Here is a 23,236-nt window from a genome sequence, read left to right as displayed (position 1 = left end):
TCCTCCAACACTGCATCGAACCCCACTGGAAACCCCACAGCAAAAATTGTCTCTCAACAGAGCCTGTTCTTGGCCAGATGACCAAGACCAGTATCCATGCATGATTCTGTACATATGCATAGCTTTTTGGAGGGGGAGGGGTCTGCCTTACTGTATCAAATTTAATTAACCTCAAATAGCATTTAGAGATCATACAAGTTGTTAAACTGATCTTGCCAAGTATCTCTAGTGTTTTCCACTAAGAATTTCTAACCCCATGCCATTTCAAAATGACGACCAGGTGAAAGATGTTAAGGGCACAGCCGAAGCCTCAGACCCCAGGAGCTTTGTTAAAGCCCAAGAGGAATGGTTCAGTTTGCTTACAGCTCTCCGAAGCTTTTGAGAGATTGTTTTTCTGTCTTTCAACAACCTTATAACTAGAGAGGTCATTTAGGCATACCTCTTGGGAATAACCACCATGGACATTTTTCTGGAAAAATTACTGTCTCACCTTGCGTGCCACCACCCAGGGAGAAACAGTTGTCATGCTGGGTGTAAGTATAAAACACAATGTACCAAGTTACCTTCTGTGGTGTTATACTACCCACCTGAAAATGTGACAATATTCAGTAAGACTTCAATCAATCAGGTACAGGGTTCTTTTTGTTACTCAGAATATTCTGCAAATAGACATGTTGACACAACCCTCAGAAAGCACTCAGAAAGTTGAGACAGGACAATTGTTAGGAGTTACACACCATCATGAGCTACATAAAAAGCTCTAGGCTAGCTCAGGCTACCTAGCAAACGAATACACATCTCAAAACGTGTATATTCAAAGAACTTTAAAATCTCTATGAAACTCTTCAGAATAATAGATCGATCTAAATAGTTCAACGTTCTGTACAAAAATTTATGAAACATATATTTTGTTCAATATAGTCGCTTGTTGTTTCTACCTATATTGTGCATAAAGGTTCCACCAAGCACTATTGCATTTTGTTATTTTTCTAATGCAAGCTGACTATCAGCCATCAGACACTGTCAGCTAAGCCAGAAGCTGAAGGTAAGTCTATACTTAGTTGGTACATTTATATATAACACAGAAGAACCTAAGTGGTTATTTATGGTCACTACTTCACCAATTCTGAGAATAAGGCTGTGAAGTCATGAGTGCAGGGTGTGACTGCTCCATTTTTGCTGTGTTCAGTTATAGACCTAGAACATTCCAGTGACTGGGGGTTTGCCACATCACGTGAGCCGGTGATGAGTAACTCGTCTTATTCAGCAATATGTAGCAGATTCTTACAAAAGCTCCTCAGTCTCATTTTATGACAGGACGAACCTGTAGACACAGGCTGAGAAAATGACTAAGAGCAGATGGGGAATAGAATGGTAAGAAGGCTGTGTGAACAAGATAACTGCCACGCAACAGAAACGAAGGAAAAAGAAGGTTGGAAAGAGGTCTTCCAGGGAAGAGTAACAAAGAGGCTCTGCCAAAACTGATTAAAGAAATGTGTGGTATACGTATGTGTGACATATGCATGTGTACATGTATTTGTATGTGGGCTCTTGGGTGATGGGTGTGTGGGTGCCTGGGTGTGTGGGTGCATATGATAAGTCACATATCTTTTGAGACGTTGAGCCTAGAACTCACTAATTGAGCAAGACTGTTAGTCCAGGGGCTCTCCATGGATCTTTACCTCCCCTAAACTTGGGTTTGAGGTGTATACTACAACGTTCAGCTTTCAACATAGCTGCTGAGGACACAACTAAATCCTCATCCTTTTAACGGACTCATCACTACAGCCCCTGGTATGAGCGTTTAGATCTGTCTCACAGACCTAAGAATTCGTCTGTCTATGTAGGTTCTGTTTAGGTCTGCAAGTACTTAATGAGGATCTATCACATGCTGACCCTCGAATTTCGTGCTGTCAAGGAGACAAATACCCCTCAGACAGGCCTAATAGTCAAGATGTTTACAATCTATCTATGACACATAAAACCATTAAGACCTAATTAGGAGTACCAATCTAAAGGCAATAGTCATTTAAATCCACACTCAGCAGGGCTGAAACCTTATCTTCAGTCTAGGCAAGAGCTATGATGAACTCTGAGGTTAGGTAAAGATTTAAGGTGAAAGGAAATGTGATTTTAAGATTAGAGATGAGCATATAATATTCACTTGGTATTAGGTACCTCAGTAGCAATAACCTAACCGTCAGATAGCAAGGAGTTGATTGACATGTTTCAGTGGAAAGAATCAGAGTTAGTGTTTTAAGTGCAGGAAAAAAGTGGAATTGGAGCTGTCTACAAAGAAACAGATCAGACACTAAATTGGATGTTTTCTGATTCAGACTAACGGGAAATAAATCAATACTGGTGAAAACTCGAGTACTCATGATACAAGGCAAAGGAGAGAAACATTTACACATGCCTCGTAAGTCCATGCAGTGTTTTAAGTGTCTTATTCAAACTATAGCTGTATATTTTCAATGACTGACACCCCTGAGACTATCATAAATGTAATCTTAATATCTCAGTATCAACCAACTCTACCCCATATAATTGTAGACATGCTCCATTAGGGTGCTACTGGCCTGGGATGATACTGCAAGAAAATTTTCTAACTAACATTTAATATCATGTAAAGTAGTCCCAACACATCACTAATGCCTGGATTCCCTGCTTATATCTATAACCAAAGCAATCTAGGCTATACTACCAGAAGCACTCCCGACTTTCCAAATTTTATCTGTCCTGACTGAGATGCCCATTCTAGACTGTCAAACTCAGGTGCAAAAGAGTTTAAACTCAATTACTGAAAGAAAGAAATTTCAGGTATGTAAATTCCTTCCATTATCTTGATTAACTTTCACACCACAGCTCCAATATCCGCCACACTGATAATCCAGCTAATATGATGACCCTGCTCTCCTTCCCAGCTTCTTCAGTCTTGCAGATCTCACCTCTCCCACAAGCAAGTCCCTTTATCCTTGCACTCGATGTTAAGTTCTCTATTTCCCTGTGCGTCAGTGCATGCCTGTCCTACTTTGTGCGCCACCCCCCATTGCTATGATAAACATAGATCAATGCCCACCTAAGGGAGCACAGGGTTCATTTGTATTAAAGGTTACAGTGCATCCATCATCAAGGGAAGCCAAGCAAGAATTTGTAGCAGGAACTTGAATGCACAAACTGAAGGAGAAGTGAGAAACGACGCCTCTTGGTTTATTTGCACAGATAACTTTTTTATGTATCCCGTGACTATCTGTCCAGGAGCAGGCACACCCAGGATAGACCCTCTTCACACCTATCAGCAGTCAAGAATATGTCTCCACAGACAAGCCCACAGAGGAATCTAACCGAAGCAGTTCTTCAGTGGAGTGGAGTCACTCTTTGCAGGTGACTCAGTTTATATCCAGTTGACAAAAACTAACCAGCACGGTGCCCCACCTCTACTGTGAAATGGAGCTTAGCATAGCCAAACAGATTTGCTGCTTATTCATTCTTTTACATGATGTAAGGATGGGAAATGTGGTGAATGATACAAGTAACAACGTGCTTGCCTCAATGTATTAGTCATGTGTTATTGCTGTCATAAATCACAATGACCAAGGCAACCATTGTAATAACTAGGGGATTTTTTTTTTTTTTTTTTTTTTTGGCCATATGCTTCTGGAGGGTTAGTGTTCAGGGATGGCAGAGGAAAAACATAGCAAAAGGAGCAGGAAGCTGGAGGCTTATATCTTGAACCAAAAACATAGAATAGAGAGCAAACTGGGAATGGATCAGGGTTTGAAAGCCCAGAACCCACCCTCAGTGACACACTTTCTCCATCTCCTCCACTAACTGGGTGTTCAGATATCTGAGCCTGTGGGAGACATTCTCTTTCTAACCATTGCACCCTGAAAATGGGAAATTCTGAGAGTCTGACGTACAAGTTCTCTTTCATCTGCATTTCATGTGGGTAGCCAAAAATCCTCTCCAGAAAGACTTGTTTCTGTGTTTTTCTTAGGAGTTGAGTATTCCTTATGTGAAATGCCACAATGTTTGAACAGAACATTTGAACAGAAGTGGAACATTGAGGTTTTATGTATTTTGCCATATTTGCATACACATAATAAAATATCTTAGAGATCGGACCTAAGCCTAAACATGACATTCATTCGTGTTTCAAATACATTTTACAAACATATTTTACATGCAATCTGACAATTTCCATAATACTCTAGTGCATGTATCCTGACAGCAACACATCACTGTCAAGTTCAAGCATAGATATTTATTCTACCTGTATCACTCTGCTGATGTTCGAAAGTTTTAGATTCTGAAACATCTTGGCTTTTGTTATTCCAGTTAGTGGTAGTAGGTTGTATTCCATAAGAAACTTAATAGCAGATATGGTAATTCTTATCAGGAGATTCCATGCCTGGCTAACTGCTGCAATCATTCTTGTCATTCAACACTCAAGAGAGAAACAGTACCATGATATCCATACTACAAGAATTTTCTTATTAATTTACATATACATAATTACAGTATATGTAAATTTTCCAGATTTGAATGAAAAAACCATCCCCTAAGCCAATAAAATAAAATAAAGAATATTTTGTCCCTTAAGGATATATTCCTGTTGGGTATACTTAATAAGTTCAATGTATACCATATTTGTGTGTTCATAAAGTTTATATGTTCATATGTGCATGTTTGTGTGGTGTTGGCATACATGCATGTACATGTGTGTTTCTCCATTTGCCTATGCTTTCTCATGTGGTGGCTGGCAAACACTGTAGGTTTTCTTTCCCCATTGTCTTCTGTCTTTTAGGTTTGGTGGTTTTTGTTGATTTCTTTGTTTTGTTTTTCTTTTTTGTTGGTTTTGTCTTTGTTTTTGTTTTTGACAGAGTGTCTCATTAAACTTGAAGTCCCCCTGTCCTGCTAGACTGACTTGTCTTATCAGAGAGCCCTGGGGATCTGTTTGTCCGCCTTACAATGCTGTGGTTATAAACACACATTGCTAAGAAATCACAGAAGCACTAGCAGTTATTAAAAAATAGAACTTTTATGTCCATACCATATTGTAGTTGCTGAAGATATCTTGACATACCATTTTCCTTCATGTTCACTTACTGATTATTTTTCATAAAAATATTACTTTTGTTATATGTTATTACAGGATACTCCAAATAATGACAGTCTTGTTATACACAAGCATAGTCATCAGATTTGGGGACAAATCTGGGCCCAGTAATTATAGATACAACACAGTGACTTATGGGATTTATATTTCAAGAAGGCACTGATCTGGGTTCTGGGTATAATTGACAGACTGCTGATTTAGCATGCAGGAAGCCTTCATCTGGGCTGGGGTTGTACTTAGTAGACTGGTTACTTAGCATCTAGGAAGGCCTGGGTTTGATCCTCAGCAATGTGTAAACCAGGTATGGTGATGCATACTCATATTTCCAGAATTTGGTAAGTGGAGTCAAAACGATTAGAAGTTTAGAGCCATCCCCAGCTACTAAGTGAGTTTGAGACCACCCTCTGCTACATTAGAACCTGGCTACTCTTAAGCATGAAGAAGAAGAAAAAAACTTTACCACAGAAACATCTCCTCAGTCCATATGCCATCAACCTTTTGATTAAATATTTCTTAATTAACACATGTTAGCTGCTTCAAGACTGGATACTTCTCCATAAACATATTCATACATTACTTAACACTTGAAAGGATTCTAACCAATGAATCATGAGTCAAATTTTTGTAATAAGTTCACCCCAGAGTATGCCTATATTAATTTAGACAGTATAGCCACTACTGTCTGTCTAAGCTATATGGGATATGGATATGATGTAAACTATTGTTTCTAGGGCCTTTATGGACAAACCAAGAGAATGAATTAAGCCCAAGAGAAAAGCCCAGTATCAGGAGATAGCATTACTCTGCAGTCAGTATAACAGAGTATAGTTTTATAAATAAACCATTTTTAATGAATAGAAAGATTTTTAAAATATTAAATCTGAAAAATTCTAGTTCTTTCAGCCAGAAGTCTTAACTCATGGCTGTTTATGAATGCTAAGGGGCCCCAGCTGGAATTTCCTGTTTTCACATTTGGTCTTGAATTGAGTGGGTGGGCAATGGGACTATAATAAATATTTTAGTAGCAAAACCCAGTTAATATGTAAACCTAGAACATATCTGATTATTATCCTTATCAAATCGTCTGTGTACTGCACTGTATGTTCTGTGAAACCCCTGTGGCAGAGTGGTTATTTATCCCAATGTCACACACACACACACACACACACACACAAAACCAGATAGAAATAAATAGTCACATACTGCCATGTTCTGCAGGCTACAGTGTCATGAGGGGATAGGAATTTTTCTACTCCATTATGACCAGGTGAGAGCACTTCTGTAATTGTGATCTGTGGCTGACCCATGTCATGTCACCAGCAGGGGTCCAAATTCACACTTAGGGGCTGTCTTCTTGTGGTATCTGTGCTTTCTGTTTGTGCCTCTTGTTTTGCCACACATCTCCTCTTTTTTCTGAAACCAGGAGGTGACCCTGAGCGAGCAAAGATGTTAATTTTTTTTCTCTTCATCCTGCTCTCTAGCCTCAGTTTCTAAGTTTCTGTGTACTGATGCTGCAATGCTTGAGTCTTTGTGCTTTGCAAACTTCTTTCCCCTAGTTTCTGAACTCTGACTTCTAAAGAAAAACAAAATGACTTTTACTAACCTGATTGTACCTCTACCAATTTTCTGTAACTTAAGCTGTCTCCATCAGCTGCTAAATCAAAAAAAAAAAAAAAAAAAAGTACCACAGTGATAATAGCAGCTTTTGCCTGTCACCTTTTTCATGCACAGGTGGGAGCCAAATGCACAGGGCCAAAAAAAAACAGAAATTCTAGGGCATGGATTTCTGGGACAACATGACTAATGTCAGTTGGTTTTAGTGAACTACAAATCTGTATGTTTCTATGTATCTTTAGAATTTCTTTTTAGTTCAACTCTGATTATGGAATATTTACCTAAGAGCAGTTTGCCTTACAATTTGTGGTGATTAGTATCCAGTATTAGCATGAAAGAATGGTGAATTACCTGGGAGATAGGACTCTGAAAATATCTGTGGGAAGTTAACTTCACTGGAGAAAAGAACTGTGCCCTGTGTGTAGATAATCCTGCATCCCAAATACCATCCCCCTAACTGTTTAGATTTTCTATACTCCCTTGCTTCCCAAGGTTGCTCTTCATACATTTAATTCGAACCATGAAACATGTTGCATCAAAGCCATCTTGCGTCATCTTCAATAAACATTGGCTTGCCATCGCTCACATTCCATTAAACCAGGAGACTAGAAATCTGAGTTAATAATATGCCATCAAGATTCTATCTGCAGGTGCTAGAGAGATGATTAAGTAATCTCGTCCAGTGGAATGGAGTTTGGTTCCCAACATCAGTGCCAGGTAACTCATAACACCAGTAAGTCCACATGTGAATGTTTTGATGTCCTCTTCTGGCCACCACAGGTACCTGCACACATATTGGACACACACACACACAGAGAGAGAGAGAGAGAGGGAGAGAGAGAGAGAGAGAGAGGAGAGAGAGAGAGAGAGAGAGAGAGAGAGAGAGAGAGAGAGGTCCACCTTCAACTTTCACTGATAGAACATTGGCAGAACTATTTCAGCTGTGAATATTGAATAGTACCCCACTAATATAGTAATTAGTTCTAACAAAACATTCTGCATTCAGGAACTTTTTGAGGCAGGATCTTCTAGTGTAGCTCAGGCTAGTCTGGAACTGGTGATCTTTCTATCTCACTCTCTAGAACATTCCATGTATGGACTCCATAACTAACCTACTTTCAAAGTTCCTCTCCACTTGAAGTACTTAGTGTATTTATCTTGAATATCAAAACACTATTTTTTTTTGTTTAATAATCTTTAAGTTAGCCAATCCGTTTTCCCATGGAGTTGTCATACATGCTTTGTTGATCCCCCAGCTCTCTTCTTTCATATCCCCTCTCCCTCACATTGGTTTTCTCCCTCCTCACAGTATATCCCATTCAGTTTGGATATCACATGTATTGTCTTGCCATCTTCCTCCCATTTCCTCTTATGATGGCTCCCCCATGCTGCCTTCTCTGCTCTCATTCACATCTGCACACCCAATGCAGTGCTTCTTTCCATGACAAATGTCCAACTTTTCCCCTCATCTCTTTGCTCTCATCCACCCTACCCTTTGCTGCCAGCCAGGAAATGCTGCGCTGTCTCTGTCTCTTCCCCAATGTACCCTGAAGGCAGATCCAAGACTCTCATAATCTTTTTTTCACTTCAGTGTTGTTCCAAGGCTGGCAATCTCAACAAACACAATGAAATTATTTGGAAATTGGTTGCCTCTCATCTCTAGAAATATATAGGCTTGGATACAAATAAAAGGTTCCCTTTTCCTACAAAGCCAATGAGTGGCTAACCTGGGAAAGGAACCCATGGTGTCCAGATCCTGTATCAGCATGTCAGTTAGAATGATAATTTTTATTTTCATTTTAATAGGAATGAAGAAGATATCTAGGTGCAGTTATGGGTTATAAATGACAAAGTTCTATCAGTGTATATTTGAAGAAATTTAACTTTAAATGTTTATAGAGTTAGTTACTCTGCAAATGGAAGACATTCTGATCATACTTTCTAAACTATTTTAATTACATTTATTTCTTGGCAGCATATGCCACAGCACACATGAAGGGACCAGAACACAACTTCCAGTAGCTCTCCTTCTAGCAGCATAGTGGAGGGGACAGGTGGGGTTTAAGGTAAAGTGAGCTACTCTCAAAGGTCAGTCAGGCAATGGCAGACCCCACTGCACAGAAGAACACTCAAGAAGGGGAATGGACAATGGCCAGAGAAACCACTGTGTGCATGTTTAGGAAGGCTTCATATTGTGCTTACCATCTCAGAACTAGACTGTTTTCCTGATCTTGCTTTCCTGCACCGTAGCTGACAGATACATTTGAATCTTTTCTTGATATTTTTGTCTTTCATTCTTTCTTGAAACTATAGGCACACACCACCAGAGGCTGGATGAACTCTTCCAGGAGGGGCAAGAACCTGTCAACTCTCTTGCTGGATGGTAACGTTTCTGAACTTTACAGCATCTCAAAATGCCATGTCTCTGGAAATGAATAGATTCAGATCCCATTCTTCTGACCAGTAATTGTGAACATAGCAGATTAAAACAATTTCTCCTTCCTTCCTTACTGTTCTTCAGATGTAAATGTACTCTGTCATAGGAGCACAGGAGAAGCAGCCTGTAGCTAGTTTGAAAAAAAAAAAAAGTTATCTGCTGGAGTCCAGAGACAAAAAACTTGCTAAAAGCATGATTCTTACCAGTCATTCCATACAAGACATCCTTCTGGGTGGTGTGGGAAATATATTTCTTCAAGATGGACAATCTTCACCTCATTTTTCCAAGTCCAAAATGGAATAAAAATTATCTTTTCCTGCAATATCTATCTCAAGATGTCTGGGAAGAGGAGCAACAATGGCACCCACAACAATTAGAATCGTAATCTTTCAGTTCTTGGTTTATGTTCAATAACCTTCAAGTAAGCCTGATAATATCTAGCCCAATATGCTCAACAACAAATAGAGTACATGGTCAGTGGTCAAAGCAACTTTCAGGGCTCTCTAAAGAAACTCTGTAGACCACTCTGGCCTTAAACTCACAGAGATCTGCCTGCCTCTGACTTGCGTGTGCTGGAGTTAAAGGTATATACTGCTGACACTGGGCTTTAAAGAAAATATCTTTAAAATAGAGTGTATATGGCCCATGCTATGGCAGAAGTCTGTGTTGATGTCCTTGGTCTGTACTGCCACCAGAGACCATGCAGAGGTCCATGGGAGGTGCTGACAATAGAGACCACTTAAAAGGCCATGATCCGTGCGTGCTCCTGCTGACAGCAAAGGGCAAGGAAGCTACTTTTGCAGTGGTATCAGAGACTGCAGACTAACAGTTGAGGAAGAGGGACATAGAAGGCTTCTGTGATAACTCCTTTACCCACCGAACCCCATCCCAACCCATCTCCCAAAACAATAACAGCCTAGACAGAAGACCGTTGAAGAGAACTCTAACAAATCTGTTAAGGATACTGAAGAATAGCTCTCCACAATTGATATTGATGGCTTCTGACTAGAGTGTAGTAGGGAAGGAAGGACTCAGTTTTCTTTAAGGGGTTGGCCACTTAGAATTTAACTATGCTTCAGTGAGTATAGGGGCAACAAATATTGCATTTGTAATTATTCTTCTTCTTCTTCTTCTTCTTCTTCTTCTTCTTCTTCTTCTTCTTCTTCTTCTTCTTCTTCTTCTTCTTCTTCTTCTTTTCTTCTTCTTCTTCTTCTTCTTCTTCTTCTTCTTCTTCTTCTTCTTCTTCTTCTTCTTCTTCTTCTTCTTCTTCTTCTTCCTCTTCCTCCTCCTCTTCCTCCTCCTCCTCCTCTTCCTCCTCCTCTTTCTTCTTCTTCTTCTTCTTCTTCTTCTTCTTCTTCTTCTTCTTCTTCTTCTTCTTCTTCTTCTTCTTCTTCTTCTTCTTCTTTCTTCTCCTCCTTCTCGTTCTCCTCCTTCTCCCCCTTCCCCTCCCTGTCCTCCTCCCTTTCCTCCTCCCTTTCCTTTTTCTCCTCCTCTTCCCCTTCTCCTTTCTTACTCCTCTTCTCTTCCTTCTCCTCCTCCTCCTTCTTTTTGGTATTGAATAGTAGAGTTGGTGGCAATTGATTTCTTGCTCCCCACTTGAGAGGACACTGTGAGTGACGAACATTTTCCTTACTTATCCCCAATCAGGTTGAGAATGAGAATACTTTTCTCACATGTGGTTTTTTTTTTGTTTTTTTTTTTGTTTGTTTGTTTTTTTTTTTTAGTTTGCTGAAGGATTGTCTTTGTGAAATTCATACATTGGAACTAAATTTTGTCTAATGTTTCTGCTGAGGTGACCATATTTTTGTACTCTTTTTGATTAATATGTTGAAATTATATAGACTTATTTCAAACATTGAATCAGTTTTGCTTTTGCATTCATAGGATAAACTGCACTTGGTCATGATTTATTATCAGTGTTATACGTGGCTGCCTTTGATTTCTTTGCTGCATTAGTTTTTGTCAGGGTTGTCTTTTAAAAGTAAACAAACTGGGTGGTGTGAAGCACTGAAACTGATTGTTTCACGGTTCTGGAACCTATGACTTAGTATATTTTAAGTGAAAAAAGTATAGTTGGGCATGGTGACTCATACCTAAAATTCAGCTTTGTGGAGGCTGAAGCTAAAGAATTTTTTAAATTTAAAGCCAGATTAGGCAATCAAGACATAAAAACCAGTCTCATCTAAATAATGAAATGGAGGGAGATGGCTGGAGAGGGAAAGAGCTCAGAAAAAAAAAAAAGCACTTGCCACATAAACATGAAGAACAGCACTCAAATTTCCAAAAATGACATATAAGGTGACTATAACAGTGAGCATCTGTAACCTCGGTGCTCCCAGGGGTGGGGCGGAACCGAAGAGTCAGAATCTCATAGACCAGGTATATTGGTGAATGCAGCAGCAAAGAACAACAGATTCTAATTCAAGCAAATTGGAGGGCAAGGACCAACATCAAAAGTCGTCCTCTGACCTTTACAGGTGCATCATGGGAATTATATACAATAACACTTACATAACATACATATTTTAAAAAGAAAGGATAGAAGAGATGAATGGATGGATGGGTGGATGGATGAATGAATGGGAGAAAGAAGGAAGGAATAGAGGAAGGAAAGGTGGGAAAAAAAACCCTCTCGCTCCACAAGAGGCAAATCTTAGAGACTTTAATAGCTCCATTTCTGCTTTCCTCCAGAAATCCTTGTTGAAATCTGTGCCTGAAGTACTGGGGGATGGACATCCCTTCCCTGTGTTCTCTTCTTGCTGAGATATCCTATTCTATACATATATGCTCTTGGTAGTTTCCATCTCTTTCTCTCCAATCCAGTAAAACTGGAAACTTTTAATTTGTCCTCTATATCCCATATGGGTCAGGAAATGGGAAAGTACCCTCAGGGAACAGACAAGTGGAAGCATCATTGCTCACTTCTGTTTTTTTAAACAGTTGTGTCCTGTGTAGTAGCTTCCAGTGCTTTGCATTACTTTCTAATATCAAACTGTGTAGCCAGGTCATGACTGGTACTAAAGGGAGGATGGATTTGGTAAATGTTACACACTGTTACTAGAATCAGAACTCTAATGGGGGGGGGGGTTAAGTTTGTTGCTCATTTGGCAGAGTGCATGAAACTCTTGGTTGATGAATCAGAAGAGGTATGGTGTGACAACAAGCCCAGCACTCAAGAATTAGAAGCTGGGAAATCAGTTCAAGATTATCTTCAGCTGCATAAAGTTTGAGGACAGTTGGGGCTGCATAAAATCCTCTGCAAGTAATGCCTTTTAAAAAAGTTATAATACAATCTGTTCATGATTCCTGTCTATTAATTTACAGTTTACTGATTATTTCTAAATGTTAAAGTTCAAGTTTACCAAGTTGTTAACTTGATAATTGATGAGTTACAAGCATTGAAAGCAGCATGAAATTATTGTTTAATTATTCTTAATTTTTATTCCTTGGTTTTTAAAAATAACTTTATTATTTTGACGCCACAAAATGTATAATGTCAAACTTAACATAGTTTTATTGCTTAGTGTATTAGTTAGGGTTTCCATTACTGTGAAGAGAAACCATGACCAAAGCACCTCTTATAAAGGAAAACATTTCATTGGGGCTGGCTTACAGACTCAGAGGTTCAGTCCATTACTATCATGGCAGGAAGCATCACAGCTTCTAGGCAGGCACTATGTTGAAGAAGCTGAGAGTTCTATATTTGATCCAAAGGCAGACAGGAAAAGACTGGCTTCCTGGCAGCTAAAAGGGAGGGTCTCAAAGCCTACCCCCACAGTGAAACACTTCCTCCAACAAGTCCACACCTCCTAATAGTGCCACTTCCTGGGCCAACCATATTCGAACCACATTTTTACATTATACATTCTATAAGACATAGTTTTAAACACTAAATTCAAGAGAACCCTCATACTGTTTATGTTTTTGTTTTAATTTAAAAACAGTTGTGTCCTGTGTAGTAGTGTCCTGGAAAGAACTTTGCATTACTTTCTAATATCAAACTGTGTAGCCAGGTCATGACTGGTACTAAAGGGAGGATGGATCTGATAAATGTTACACAGTTACTAGAATCAGAACTCCAATCAGGGGGTTCGGCATTGCTTGTTTCTCTGCCCTGTTTTGTAATGGCAACTGAGAAATGGCCTTACGGTGTTCGTAACTTGATAGAACTTATAGAGAGATACAAGATCTGATGTAAATATGATGTATTTAGGCCATAATCCAGATCTGGGGAAAACAGAGACAAACTGCTATGAAGGAGTTACTATTGAGCTACACGATGGCTCTGTAAAGCATATTTTACTAAAGCAGAGAGATAGTGGCTCTTTGCTGTGACTCTGGCATGTGGGAAGCAGAAATAAGAGGATAGTAAAGGCCAGCCTGTATTACATAGTGAGTTTTAGGTTAGCTTGGGTACAGAATGGTCATAGAATTATCACTTGGAAAGGTGTGGAAGGGTTTTCAGGACAGTATAAAACTTAAATGTGTGGAGTAAGGAAAGAAGAACTGATGTCACCCCATGTGACCAGGCATTTGGGAACCTTTCAGGGCCCACACAAAACAAAAGGCAGAGCAAAGACAAAGGGATGGAAAGAATGGTAGATGCTAATAAAGGCATTCTAGGGATGCATCTGTTTGTTTTCATTGTTAGTTCCATCCTGTAAGAGGCAGTCATGGTTGGAGGAAGTACGTCACTGGGTCATGCCTTTAGGTGCTGGATCATAGAGTATTCTTTATATGCTCCCCTCCTTTTTTCCAGCTTCCTGACTACCACAAAGTGAAGTGCTTTGCTCTTTGCTCTACTCCCACCAGGGTAGACTCAGGAGAAGTTCTGAAACAAGGAGCCAAAATAAAACTCTTCTCCCTTGGTTCTGCCAGTAACAAACTTGATAACCATAGACAAAATTCTAAAATTGATTCTAGGTTAATGTATACCTATTAATTTGAAGCAGATAAGAGAAGAAATAAAAAAAAACCTGAAGGAGCCAAACATGGTAAGGCTTACCTCTGGAGCAGTAGGGAGGCCGAAGCAGAAGGATCTCAAGCTTGAGGACAATTTAGGCTACTTGACACTCTGTCAAACACACAGTAGTAGCAGTAGCAATAGTAAATATACAACCTGAAGAAGAGAGGCTCACTTTAAGTTCCACTTTATAGAAAAATACATGTTATTCTTACACGCTGTATTGTTGCAGGATTTTTCCTGCCCATTGTATTTTCAGTGGAGCTCGATGATTGGACAGTAGAAGAGGTAGGTGGAGCTAGGAGTTGGGAAGAGGAAGAAACGAGGAAGAAGAAGAAAGGAGGAAGGAGAGAAGATGGTCAGGGATAGCAGCCTAAGGTAGTTATTCTTATCAAGGTTAGGTTATTGGGTTAACAATTCTAAGTGTGTGGCATTGAGTATTTGCTGATATATAAATCTATTTGGTTAATCTTAAGAATTACATGTCTTATTTCTACCGGGTACCAAGAGGATGGAGGTTATTGTCTGGGGTTTAGCCAAGCACTATGAGGGTGACAGAGTTGGCTTAAGAGCCATGGACTCCATGGAGCAACGCCAACCTCTCGTAGGTCCCAGGACGGTGCTCCTGGCCAACGAGTGCTGCAGTTAGAGCAGAAACATGGCAGCGGCCAGGAGCTAGCTGAGCCACCTCACCTTTTCTAACACCTCCCACTACACTGTATTCTTACACCAGCTCATTTTCAGAGTTGAAGAAAAGTCACTTTGCAAATGTAATATAATATCTTATAAAAATAAGTAAACACAAATGATTAAATCTTTCTTAATAATGAAGCAGTTCCTACTTGATTTAAAAAAAAAAAAGCTTTTCTATTGAATAACATCAGAGGTAATCCTGCTCATTTCAGTTCCTTAATAATAACAAGTACAAAACTGAGTTGAAAATGGCAGTGTATGCCACTCAGTGGCAGTAGTCTAGCCCTCAGAAGGCTTGGGCAAGAGGACTTTTGCAAGGTCAAGTACAGCCTGAGACACAGCCAAGGGTAAGAAACTAGATGCTGTCAAATGAAAATATGCCATTTGCATCCATTATTAGTCTTTTGGTTGGAGATATTTGCAAATGATAAAAGGAAGTATTTAAAGATGAATGATGAGAGAGAATGGAGTAATTTTCTGTTTACAAATGAAATAATCCTATTTATATGGAAATTTCAAGTAATAGGTGAATTAAGGCCGTAAGATAATGTGATGGGGTAGCAAGTTAAAAATCAACATAGTCTTTCCAAGTGCACACATAAACTACCTAAAATCTTATTTAATAGAGCAGATAAGTGTAAATATGTAGGTTATCGGATTATGCACACTGCTATGTTAATAAACTTGTGTGCCATATCCAGAGCTGCTGGGTCCTAGGAACTTGACCAGTGCTGGCAAAGAACTGAAAAAATAACAGACACATAGGCACATGTACAAAAAAAGAGGAGAGGGCGAGAGAGAGCTGTGCTTGCTTAGAGGGAGCACACCAACCATGACAACACTGGGGAACCTCAGGGAATTTATTATGTACAGCACAGGGGGAAAGACAACATTGTCTCAGTAGAAGCCTGTGTAGGACAGCAGTGTCAGGATGTAGACATGTGGAGGAGGAAGTTGCAACCGCAAGACTTTACACACACTGTCAATATTCACACTGGGACAGAGGAAATCTTTGCCAATTCTGAGCCTGACATATGTGTGGAAGGCTTTGCCATTGCCATGGGTCTGATACCTTGAACCTTGACGTAGCTGTGCTCATGTCAAACACTACCCATTCATTGTGTAATTTCTCCACTTTATGCCTCAACTTAAGGCTTCCTTGGCTCACTACATATGTACATGTATGTACGGAACAAGAAACATACAAAAACCTAAATGAAAATCACTAGTGATACATTAGTAGACCTTGAGAGGAAGGTCTGAGGATAGGGCAGACTTGGAGAGGAAGGTTTGATACCAGAAAGACATCAACACTCATTTAACTGATTTATACATTTAAGGTAAATTCTGTAGAAATGCCATTACAGAATTTTCCCTTGAGCTACAAAGTTAATTTCAGAGTGAATAAAAAGAGGCATAAAGGTCTGCACCAAAAAGATTAATGTCTGGGGACTAGCACCCCCATTTACGAAAATATATTAAAAAGCCTCTGTAATTAGAATGATAATTCTCAAATAAGCAGACAGGTCAGAGACATGAAATTAAATTTCATGTGTATATTCAACTGTTACAGAAACATGCAAGGAAATGTAAGTAGCATCTCATATCAGTAGGGAGAAAGCAAGAGCTTTTAAAGTGGTATAAGGCATAACCTTAACGAGGAGAAAATAGATGTGGCCCTGTCTAAGTTAGAATTTCTATTGCTTGAACCAATGAAACACCATGACCAAAAAGCAAGTTTGGGAAGAAAGGGTTCATATGGGCTACATTTCTACTCAGCAGCCTCTCATCAAAGAAAATTAGGACAGGAATTTCAGCAAGGTAAGAACCTGGAAGCAGAAGCTGATGCAGAGGCCATGGGGGCAACTGATGCTGCTTACTGGCTTGCTTCCCATGACTTTCTTGACCTGCTTTCCTATATAAGCCTAAGGACAACACCACTCACAATGAGCTGGGCCTTCACCATGTATTATTAATTAAGAAAATGCCTGACAGCTGGATCTCATGGTTGGCATTTCCTCAACTGAGGCTCCTTTCTCTCTAATGACACTGGCCTATGTCAAGTTGACATACAAAACCAGCCAGTATACAGTCCATTCTTTATAAGTCTTTTTCAGACAAGTCCTAAGTGGATCAGAGTTAATGGTCCACCTACTTGATATATGGATGGAAGATTGGGGGAGACATAAATGAATGAAGTGTATGCTGTGCAAGCATGAGGAACTGAGTTCAAATCCCAGCACCCACATAAAGAAGACAGAAATCCAGACATGCCTGCACCCATAACCCCAGCACTGAAGAGTTGACAGAGGCGGGACATGAGAATGCTGGGCTACCTCCCTCACTTACGTCTCTACTTTATTTATTTATTTTTTTTTGACACAGCCTCTTAGTGACCTGCAGGTCTTATTTCATCCAACCGCACTTGACCAAGCATGTAAATGCAGTTGAACACGCACTCACCCTTCCTCCCAACATGCACATCTGAATTTATGAAGTAATTATTACAGAAATAGGTTGATAACCTAAACCATGGCTAAAGTACAGTGTTACCTGAGGAGAAAGACTCTTCTCTCTGTAACTCAAACTGCAGAAGCCATAAACACAAGGACTCATATATTTTGTCACATAAAGTACACATTAGCACAACATTATGAGAAAAGCAACAAATTATTAAATGGGAAAAATTCTCACATCTTTATCACAGAATGTTGTTTACATTGTAAATACATAGTATACTTCTAAAATTATGAAGGAACACCAATCCAGAGGTCTGTAAACACTTGCTAGAAAGCCAGGGGTGGCAAAGTGTACCTGTAAAGTAGTCTGGATAAAGGAGACATGAGGGCAACAGGATTCCATGTTGAAAGTCATCTTTGGATACATAGCAACACCAATAATATCCTGAACTACATGGGACTAAAGAGAAAAATGGAAATTGTCCTTAATCATGACACAAGCCCATCTCACTTATAATAAGAAAAGTGCAAACAAAAATTATGTTGAGAGATTTTCACCTATCAAGTTTTCACTTATCATAGTCTATATTTAGCCACATTCTTCTTGGCAAGCTATAGGAACAAATGCTCTCAAATATTGCTGTGGGGAAGGAAAGTAACAACATTTGGACAGTTGTTAGAAAATATTTAGCCAATCATGTATGTGTTTGTCATTTGAGTCGGTGATTGCATTCCAGGAATCAATACCAAATCTATGAGAACACACAGAAATGGATTCATCAAGAAGACACTGCGTCCAGAGACAATGAGATGCCTCCTGGTCTCTTGAGAAGTACACTGATTATGGCTACAATCTCTGCTTTCAAGCTTCTGCTCACTAGCTCACTAACTCTGCTCACATTTTGAGCACTAATAAGGAGATTTAGGTTGTCTCTGGTCAAAGACACATGGAATCATCGACTCATTTTGGAGTAGAAACAGATAGGAGAGAGGCAGTAATTCACAAGGGATAAAGACCAGATGACAACTGTACCACCCTTCTAGTCCATACATAGACATACCTTGTTTCTGAATGTACAGTTAAAATGTAAGATGTACTCTCTCTCTTGTGTGCATGCTCTTGCTCTCCCCTTCTGTCTTCATCTATCTGTCCATTCTTCCTTCTCTGAAAACAGACAATTTATTTGACTTGCTAAGCCATGATGCATCATGGATGAGATGTGTGAGAGAGTGGAGAATGAATTCACACCTTAAACCAGAATAGAAAGACCAGTCTACTGAGAACACTGCAAGGGAGCAAACAGTCAGTAACTAGAACACTGGACATTAATATTCTTGACAAGAAGAATAGTCATTTTACTAGACTGTGGGGTAAGATATACCAAAGAGAGCAACACCAAAGGTCCAAGATGAAGCTTCAGAAACCCCACATTTCCCAACTCAACCACCTTCACCTAACAGCCAAAAGAGATGATCACAGACAAAATGGAATTTGAGGCATGGGCTGGGTAGAGGTGTTGAGGCCCAAGCTCGAGTCCCTGTTCGGGCGCCAAAATAATGTTGGGGTCCACACTAGCCCCACGTTGGGGCGGCCAAAATAAATGTTGGGGCCCAGGCAAAATGTTGAGGCCCGGGCCGACCCACGTTTGGGCGGCCACTGTATCCTGGCCCAAGCTGCCGCTCCGGTCTGCAGGTCGGGGTTCAGCAAGAGTGAGGGTGAGGGCAGATTCTACCTAATGTCTGATTTGTCTCTGATCTCTCTCTATAGTCTGTCTTCTGATTTGTTCTGTCTCTGCCTTTTATATGTCTTACATCTAAGCCACGCCTCTAAGTTACACCTTTAATCATGTCCTTAGGTCTTGTCTCTAACTCTGATCTCTATACTTCTAAGTCACACTCTTAAGTCACACACCTTTAATCTCACACACCTTTAATCTCATGCACCTTTAATATCAAGGTATCTAAACCAAGATTATCGGAGTGTGCTCAGCTGTTGTAGGCTATTGTAATCCAAGTCACATGTCAGGGTATATGGCTCAAGATGGCTGCAAAGCTGATAGCCGCTTTCTGCTAAAAGTCAGCCCCCAACATAGAGGCTAGAAGATGATGCAAAAATGGCCAATGGCATTATCTAAATAATAAGTATATTATATATACAATATTCATATTTATAAACACACACAAACATATGTATATGTGTATATACATATACATTCACACACACATACACACACACACATATATATAGGTTTTGAAAGGTGTGCAATGTTTTTTGTCTCCCATTATTGGACAGAATAGTTTCAATGTCCTAAAAGTGCTGTAGGCCTCACTTGCTTAACTCTCTGGCCACGCCCCCAAGCCCTGAATAACCACTGGTGGTGTTATTCTTTTCCAATTGTTGTCTAGGTAAGACAACAGTGTATACAGCCTTCACAAAATAGCTTTCATCTGGTTATATCACACCTGTTGGAATTTAAGAATCTCAATCTCCACCCCCCAACCCCTTTGTGTGGTGTGTGTGTGTGTGTGTGTGTGTGTGTGTGTGTGTGTGTGTGTGAGAGAGAGAGAGAGAGAGAGAGAGAGATATCTTTAAAATAATAAATAGATTCTGACTCTTTGATTGACATAGCTTACTGCCAAGCACGGTGATTTTGCTCAGAGAACTCTGTGCGATACATTGAATGATCATGCATTTGTGTACTTCAATCTCAGTCAGGAAAATGGAAGAAAATGAGTGTGCACACACATGGAAGTTTTAAAGCACACAATCATAGTTCAGCCTCAGATGTAAGTTAACACAATTGCTCCATGTCATAATAAAAGGCCAAATGTGAACTCCAAGGAAGCTGCTTGCACACCTTGTTGGATGGTGGCTCAGAAGAAAGAGAAAAGGTAGTACAATCCAGGTCCAGGGAAGACCCTTGTGAAATGTGACAGATATGAACTCATAAAAAATCAGAGACCTTTATATCAGCAAAATTTTGGGACTTTCATAGGTAGGAGCAAGGCAGAACACTTTCAAATTAAAAGACAAGCTACTATGTCTTGCTCCTCATGTCAGAATACTAAGATATTGTCTCCCCACATTGGGTACCAGGAAAGGCTACTTTCTTGGATAAGAGTTATTATAGAGAGGGGACATAAAACTATCTCAGACTAAGGGATGAGGTGTCTTCTGTTAGGTCTACATGCAAGTCAATGCAGTGTATCATGAAATAAAAATCTCAATGGCTTAAAAAGGGAGGAGGATGGAGGTGTTCTTATTCTCACTAGGTATCCCACAATGTATGTACCTGGAATTCCATTGCAAAATCACACCACTACATCAAAGAATTATGTGCCTATTTAAAAACAAAATCAACAAATAATCTTCCGGTGGGCCACTGGGACCTGGTAAACAAAAAATGTTTGACTGTGCATCGGAGGTACACGACAAAGCTGCATTCTGTTCTATGTGATAAGTGGCAAAATCAGGCCCAGGAAACAGCAGCCCATTTCAAACTAGAAATGGCCTATTTGTGATTGAGCCTATACAAGAATGGCGCAAATTAAGAAGCCACATCAGCAGGCATTCTGGAATCCTAGCTCACAAATCATGCTTTACCCGCTCCACAGCCGCAACCCACTGGAGGGGAGACTTCAAACACAAGCCACTGAGGAAGCAGAAGTGTGAGGCATTTCCAAGGGTTGTGATGGAGCTGGGTGCATGTTTAACTACGATGTTGAGAGTAGATAGGACCTAGAGATATTGATTCATTATGTAAAAATAATTTTTGAAACTACATGAAAAATACACGGACATTTATCACACAATTTTATTTTAAGCACCAGCTGTTGACTGTAATTTTGAGAAGATATTTAAATGCAAAATTAAGGTGAAGACAGGTATGGTAGAAAATATGGGAGTTCTCAATGAGAGCTCACACTATTAGGCTTCAATGGTAAATGTCATTTCTTGGACTGTTATTGCATAGTTTCCTATTTCTAAGCCAGTTGGTCTACCAAGAAATCCCCTTTGATGAATAGCAGTGGCGTGGAATGTTGTGGCATTCAGAGATCTTGTGTGGAAGAGGTCACTTTGTGACTATCATATTGGCTGGCGACGAGCCACTGCTCAATTAAACTGTGACCATGAATGATGCCTTTATGATCCAAATGAAAAGCACACAATACATTTCTTGTTCTGTTGCTAAAAAATGTTGGGTTTGTAGTCGACTTCTTTTGCATTTCGGTGGAGTACTCTCTCAACTGTACAGAGATCTAAGTGGAAGCCACATCATGAAGCACAAAGACAAACCCAGAGGCCATTTCTTCTAAGTCTTATTTTACAAATGAGAAAAGGGGAACTTCTGAGGCCCTTGGGGCCTTTGCTGATTGAGTTGAGACTGAAACACAAAAGATGGCCTCCCATCTAGTGTTTACTCCAGAACCAAACACGAATTCACAGTAGTATTCCCACCAATAAATTCAGTCTACAAATGAAAAATCTCTAATGAACATTGAAGCAAACTTTGCCCCTCAGGCAACTTTCTGCTTAACTCCATTTCCCTGAGAGAAGACTTAAAACCAGCCTTTGTTAGCAACTCTTCACTTTGCCAGGTCTATCATGGCACCTGACAAACAGTGATCAAAACATGCTCAGTGGAAAAGAAAAAGACGTGGCAGTTGCACCAAAAATTCTAAAGCTCTTTCGCAAAGCAAAATGGCTGTCATGTTTCATCAAAAAGATAAAAGAGGCAATGTGTTTCTAGCCTACGAGGGTAATTAAAATTGAACATTGGGTTTTGTTTGTCTGTGCAAAGTAATTTACTCACTTCCAGTAGTTCAGACTGTTATAGGTAGTGTATGAGGTTTCTTTCCGTTCTATAAGACACATAGCTTTACTTAGTAATCCTAATAATAAAATTTGTCATAAATGCTATCACATAAGGTTTTACAACTCACAATTAGAATATCTGCAACTGTTACATCCTTATTTCTTCCAAAGAAAATATTTTAACTGCATAAAGGGTTTTCTAAACATTGCATCTAAATTTTTATTCCTAAAATAAACTGTAGCGGTTTTTTTTAGAGACTGAACTAAATGACATTATCTGTTGTGTCTTACTTGAGAGGAAAATATGTTTTTATTCTTAGATATGTTGTCTCTAACAATCTAGGAAAAAATCTGTGAGTGTGAACACAAGTCAAGTGAATCCAATAAAAGATTTCCTGCCCCAGGTAAATGAGTTCCGGCAAATTAAATAATTCATTCATGTGTTTTTAAGGGCTTTTCAGTGCACCCTTGTGGTAAAGTAATAAATTACAAATGCAACCTTAAGGTAGAATCCTATTTCATGGAGAAACTGAAATTCACCATACTAAATACTGTATTTTATATTATGTTTTCTAAATAGTATTTTCTTATAGCACATGGGTTGTATTTGAAATGGATCCCTCCTGCGTCTACTGTCTCCTAGTATTAGATTATAGATATAGGTTGTCATATCTAGCTTTCTTAACAGGTTATTTAATTTTGATTATCTTTTAAAATAATTTTTCATACAATGTATTCTGATTATGGTTTTACCCTAAACCAACTCTTTCCAGATCCTTCCTACCTACACGAAAATCCACACTGCTTCTTGCTTCCTCTTGTTGGAAAACAGTCATCTAAACAAAAAAGAGCAAAAAGAAATGATGAAAGGAAAGATAGCAGGGAGGATGGAAGGAAAAAGCCTATATAAAGCGCTATGAGAATAAAAACCCTCCCAATATAGCACTGATTTTTGTCTAGGCCATTTATTGCTAAGCATAGAACCTGACCTCAAGTATGTTTTTTCCTGAATGAGCGTTTTATTAATAAATGGCTATCACAATTATAATCAATGTTTACAATGATATATACAGTACAAATATCATGATGATACACTTTAGATAGGAATAATATAACAATATTAAAGAAGAGAAGT

This window comes from Arvicanthis niloticus, chromosome 30 (genome assembly GCF_011762505.2).
Source record: "Arvicanthis niloticus isolate mArvNil1 chromosome 30, mArvNil1.pat.X, whole genome shotgun sequence".
NCBI lineage: Eukaryota > Metazoa > Chordata > Mammalia > Rodentia > Muridae > Arvicanthis > Arvicanthis niloticus.
The sequence above is the reverse complement of the archived record's forward strand: the minus strand, read 5'-3'. Positions refer to the sequence as shown.